The sequence below is a fragment of the Tenrec ecaudatus genome, chromosome 4 (assembly GCF_050624435.1).
Source record: "Tenrec ecaudatus isolate mTenEca1 chromosome 4, mTenEca1.hap1, whole genome shotgun sequence".
Taxonomy (NCBI): Eukaryota; Metazoa; Chordata; class Mammalia; order Afrosoricida; family Tenrecidae; genus Tenrec; species Tenrec ecaudatus.
In genome coordinates, this window is record NC_134533.1 from 125,723,031 (window position 1) to 125,729,663 (window position 6,633).

A 6,633-nucleotide genomic window follows, 5' to 3' on the forward strand; every position below is an offset into this window, starting at 1 on the left:
AATATATACACACACAACAAGATACCCGCAAAAGTCGTCAAACACTCCAAAAGATGAAAAAGGAAATAAAGAAATTTAAAGGATCAACAACTATAGTAGGTGACTTTAATGCACCACTCTCTGAGTAAGATAGATCACAGGGAAAGAAGCTTAACAAGGAGGCAACACATCTAAACATTACAATTAGACAACTTGACCTGATAGATATTTTCAGAGCTCTCAACCCAAATTTTAAAAATTCACGTTGTTTTCAAGTCCTCATGACACACACTCAAAGATAGGCCACATAGAGATCATATATAATTTCTGTACCAAAAGGAGTTGATATAAAATGATGAAATTATGAAGTTTCTAGAAACCAACAAGAATGAGAATACAACATACCAAAAGCTTTGGGACACAGCAAAGGCAGTTATCAGAGGAAGTTTGATGGGAATACACGCACACAAAAAAAGGAAGAGAGACTTATGATTGATATAATGGCACAAAACTTACAGCAATTAGAGCAGAATCAACAGGACAATCATAATGGTAGCAAAAGAAAAGGAATAATAAAAAGCAGGACTGAGATTCATGAAAGGGAAAACAAGAAAACCATGGAAAAAATAATGCAGCTAAAAGTTTGTTTTGGATGTCTCCCCCACTAATATGATCCCAATTCTACCTTGCAAATATGGCTAGACCAGAGGATGTACACTTGTACAAATTAGAGCTGAAAACACAGGGAATCCAGGACAGATAAACCCCTCAGGACCAATAATGAAAGTAGAGATACCAGGAGGGTAAGGGGAAGGTGGGGGAGAAAGGGGAGAACTTATCACAATGATCTAGATATAACCTCTTCCTGGGGGATGGACAAGAGAAAAGTGGGTAAAGAGAGACATCAGATAGTGCAAGACATGAAAAAAATAATAATTCCTGGGGTGAGATCCAGGTACTATGGCAGGGGCCAGACCCATTCCAGGAGTACATATGGCAGCCAACTAAACAGGAGGGGAAAAGAAAGAAAAAAAGAAAAGTCATGGGTAGCGGGGGAAGAGGGCACTAACCCACCTAAGGGGAGGCTAATATTTATATCTCCACAGGAAACTGAGAGAGGGACCAGATTTCTTTTTTTTAATTGTTTTATGAGGGGCTCATACACTTATCAAAATCCATATATACATCAATTGTATAAAGCACATTTGTACATTCATTCCCCTCATTATTCTTAAAACATTTGCTCTGAACTTAAGCCCCTGGCACCAGCTCCTCATTTTTCACTTCCCTCCCTGCTCCCTCCTCCCTCATAATTTGATATTTGATAATTTGATAATTTATAAATTATTATTTAGTTATATCTTGCCCTGTCCAGTGTCTCCTTTCACCCACTTTTCTATTGTCCATCCCCCAGGGAGGGAGTCACTTGTATATCCTTGTAATAGATTCCCCCTTTCCAACACACCCTCCCTCCATCCTCCCAGTATGGTAACTCACACCACTGGTCCTGAAGGGATCATCTATCCTGGATTCCCTGTGTTTCCACTTCCTATCTGTACCAGTGTACATCCTCTGGTCTAGCCAGACTTGCAAGGTAGAATTGGGATCATGATAGTGGGGTGGGTGGGTGGGGGAGGAAGCATTTAGGAACTGGAGGAAAGTTGTATTTTTCATCATTGCTACATCTCACACTGACTGGCTCGTCTCTTCCCGGAGACTCTTCTGTAAGGGGAGATCCAGTGGCCAACAAATGGGCTTTTGGTCTCCACTCCGCACTCCCATCATTCAATATGATAAGATTTCTTGTTCTGATGATAACTGATCCCTTTGACACCTCATGATCGCACAGGTTGGTGTGCTTCTTCCATGAGGGCTTTGTTGCTTCTGAGCTAGATGGCCGCTTGTTTACCTTCGAGCCTTTAAGACCCCAGACACTATATCTTTTGATAGCCGGTCACCTTCAGCTTTCTTCACCACATTTGCTTATGCACTCATTTGTCTTCAGAGATTGTATCAGGGAGGTGAGCACACAATGATAGGATTTTTGTTCTTTGATGCCTGATACCTAATACCTTTGGCAACTTGTGATCACACAGATTAGTGCTTCTTCCGCGTGGGCTTTGTTGTTTCTGAGTTAGATGACTGCTTGTTTACCTTCAAGCCTTTAAGACCTCAGATGCTATATCTTTTGATAGCTGGGCACCATCAGCTTTCTTCACCACATTTGCTTATTCACCTGCTTTGTCTTCAGCAATTGTACCAGGAAGGTGAGCATCATAGAATGCCAATTTAATAGAAGAAAGTATTTTTGCATTGAGGGAGTATTTGAGTGGAGGCCCAATGGCCTTCTGCTTCCATAATACTAAACCTATAAATATATGCATATAGATCTATTTCTCCATCCTCATATATAAATATATTTGCATATATACATGTCTTTATCAGGACCTCTATAAATGCTTTTTGCCTCCCAGCTCTTTCCTCTATTTCTCTTGACTTTCTTCTTGTCCCACTACCATGCTCAGTCCCCACCTGGGTTTCAGCCATTTATCTTGGTTACATTACCCATGATCATGCCCTACCAGGCCTCCCACACCCTCCTCACCACCGATTTGGATCACTTGTTGTTCCCTTGTCCCTGGGTTTATTAACACCACTACCTTTCCCTACCTCCTCCTCTCCCATGTCCCCCCAAACTGCCGGTCCCGTTGCTTTCTCCTCCAGATTGTTCATCCAGCCTATCTTATTTAGACAGACCTGCAGAGATAATAAAATGCACAAAGACAGAGAAAAACCAAGCAACAATATACAACAAAACAACAACAAAACAAACCAATGACAAAAAAACACAACAAGAAAAAAAGCTTGTAGTTAGTTCAAGGATTGTTTGTTGCCCTTTAGGAGTGTTTTCCAGTCCAGTCTGTTGGGGAACCATGCCCTGGCCACAAATCACCCTTCAGCATTCCCTGGGAACCTCACCGCTCCATTCACTTGCTGTTCTGTTGCATGCCCTTAGTGTTTTGCCTCGGTGTGCTGGGATCAGCTTGGGTGCAATTACCACACTGTGTCTCCGGTGTTGACCTCTGTAGGGCTATGGGTCAGTGAGGGGCATCATGTCTCATAGTGGGGACAGCCATGTGGTCCTCTTTGTGGACTGTCTGCTCTAATTGGGAACATCATCCTCAAGGCCTGGTGGGACAGGAAAGAGGGACATTTCAACCTGGTGCACCAAGATGTGAATTCAACATACCCACATGAAGCAGGGAAACAATTGAAAGGTCTTGCTTGGCTGTCCCCAATACCAAATACGTGGCCGCCACCACCACCACCACCACCACCCCATCACCGAAGAATTTACTTCAGAGGACAGCACTGAAGCTACAGCTGAGAGAGAGTGGCTTGTCTGATCAGAGGCCACAGGGGTAAACAGAGATGGAGAGAGAGAGTGGAACACATCCTGGCCCACCAAGCCTTGAGGAAGATATTCCTACTTGGAGCAGCCAATGCACAGAGAGGACTGTAGGGCCAGCCCTACCACGAGAAACAGCATCCCTGACTAACCCATAGCATTCTGAAGGACAACACTGGAGGCATAGTGCAGGGATTGTTCCCTGTCTGACCCCATCACACCCGGATGAAACGCTAAGGGCATGCAACAGAGCAACAAGGGGATCAAAGCCATGAAGTTGCCGGTGGGGTGGGGTGGGTGGGGATACCAAAAATAGACTTTGGGGCCAGGCAGGGTGTGGGACCACATTACACTTGACCGTAAAATACTCCTTAAGCTCACCAAACAGACCTGGAACTATGTATAGGCTTTTCTCTTATTTTTTTAATTAGATATTTGTTTTGTTTTGTAGTTTTGTTTTGCTCTGCCTTGGTTTTTCGCTTATTATTTTCTCTGCATGTTTATCTAGCTAAGATATACAGGATAAACAATTCTTAGTAGAAAACAATAGGACCAACGTTCCATGGGGTACAGGGGAGAGGAGGTCCTTGGGGGAAAGGATGTGGTTGTTAACAAACCCAGCGACAAGGGAACAACAGGTGCTCTAAAATTGACAGCAAGGAGGGTATAGGATGCCTGGTGGTGCATGATCAAGGGCAATGTAACTGAGAGGAATTACTGAAACCTGAATGAAGGCCAAACATGATAGTGGTACAAGAGGAAAGTAAAGGGAAATAGAAGAAAGAAGTAGGAGGCAAAGGGTATTTATAGAAGTCTAAATACAGGCATGTACATACGTAAATATATATAATGAGAGGGGAATAGAACTATGTACCCATATCTATATGTTAAGAATTAAGGTTGCAGATGGACATTGGGCATCTACTCAAGTACTTCCTCAATGCAAGAATAGTTTCTTCTAATAACCTGATATTCCATGATGTTCAGCTTCCCGGCATGATAGCTGAAGACAAAATGGGTGCATATGCAAATGTGGTGAAGAAAGCTGATGGTGTCTGGCTATCAGAAGATGTAACATCTGGGGTCTTAAAGGCTTGAAGATAAAGAAGTGGCCATCTAGCTGAGAAGCAACAAAGCCCACATGGAGGAAGCACACCAGCCTGTGTGATCATGAGGTGTCATTGGGATCAGGGATCAGTCATTTAAGACCCAGAACAAAAAGTCTTATCAATGTGAATTAGGCGGGGTATGAAGTGGAGACCTAAGCCCTTCTGTAGACAACTTGGCTTCCCCTTAACGAAGGGTCACAAGGAAGATATGAGCCAATCAGGGTGAAGTATAGCACCGTTGAAACATAAAACTTTCCTCTAGTCTTTTAATCCTTCCTTCTCCCCACTACCATTACCCCAATTTTATCTTACAAATATGGCTAGTGCAAAAAATGTACATGGGTACAGATAAGAGCCAGGAACACAGGGAATCCAGGACAAATAAACCCCTTAGGAACAAAAATGAGAGTAGAGATTCCAGGAGGGGGAGGGGAAGGTGGGGAGCGTAAGGGAGAACCGATCACAATGACCTATATGTAGGGGGACAGACAACAGAAAAGTGGGTTATAGAGACATTGGTCAGTGTAAGACATGAATAAAAATGATAAGTTATCAACGAGTGATGGTAAGAAAGGGAGGGTACAAAATGAGGAGCTGATACCAAGGGCTCATGTAGAAAGAAAATGTTTTGAAAATGATGATGGCAACAAATGTACAAATGTGCTTGACACAATAGATGTGTAGATGGATTGTGAAAGGAGCTGTATGAGCCCCCAATAAAATGATTTCTTAAAAGACAGGAAAGAAAGAAAAGACCAAAATAAATGTCAAATGACTGAACTTTTTCTTAACTATAGGGTAAGTAGCTAAAGTGGAAAGAAGCAATGATGAAGAAAAAGAACTGAGTAGAACATTTCAAAGGGAAGTTCAAGAAGACATTGTAAAGTATTATAACAAAATGTGCAAAGACAAAAATAAAAAGTAAGAACACTTGGCATTTCTCATGCTGAAAGAACTTAAAAAAATTCAAGGCTCAAGTTGAAATATTCAAGATTCTAAGGGTCAAATATTGAGTGATACAGGAAGTATCAAAAGGAGATTGGAGCCAATAAAAAGTTTAAAAATAAAACAAAAATGTTAGTCTCAGGGAAGAAAAAGAGATTGGAAGAATGCACAGTCACTGTACAAAACGAAAAAAGAAGTCCAATGCTCAATCAGATCAATAATATATGATTAAGAATTGATGGAATTGAAAGAATAAGTCCAAGCTCTGCTGTAAGCATAAGTGAAATATGGGAACTGACAGAAGACCAGTTAGGATATTTTACCAAAAAGGTGTGTTTAAGTTTGGGGCCAATTACTTCAGGATCAGAGGTTTGGCAAGAAAGGCCTAGTAATGCCCTATAATATTATGTAATATAATGTAATAAACTCCATAATGGAATCTGCTGTGAATAGCCAATCATTTGTAAGATTAGTGTGGAGTGCAACTGAAAGTGGACGTTATGGGGAAGCTAGCTTGGTTCTTCTTGTATCTCAATCCTACATCTGGATCATCAACCTTTGGTTATTTGGAGTTGAGTCAACAGCCTGCCATCTTGCCTGTTGACCCAAGGAGCTCTCAACAGCCTGCCATCTGATCTGTTGACCTTAGAATCAAGCGATTCTTCTTCTACCAGCTTGTGTTCTTCCTACTTCCTGGTTTGTTAGTTCCCCTAGCTATGTGAGTCAGGAGAAGGCTCCAGTATCTGACCCATGGATTTGGACCAGACTGGACTTGATATGTAAATGTTTCACTGCTTTTGCTTCTCTGGGGTTCCCAGCCTAACAAGGGTGCAGTACTGGAAGTCTTCACTCATCTGGAACAACACATTTGGAAGCAGCTACCAGGTCAACTGACCAGAAGGGATTCAAATTCCTGACATTTCAAAGAAAGTTAATCCAACAGAATGCAGAAATTATCAAATAACATTATTAGAGTTATATTCAAGAAAATTTTGCTGAAAATAATTTTAAAATGATACAGCAGTACATCGACAGGAAACTGTCATAAATTATGCTAGATGTAGATGCATCTTGGTGGAAAGCAGAGACTAGCATAAACATGCTTACCTGTGTTTTATTGACTATGCAAAGGAATTCAACTGGGCGAATCATACCAAATTGTGGAAAACATTGTAAAGAATAGAAATTCCA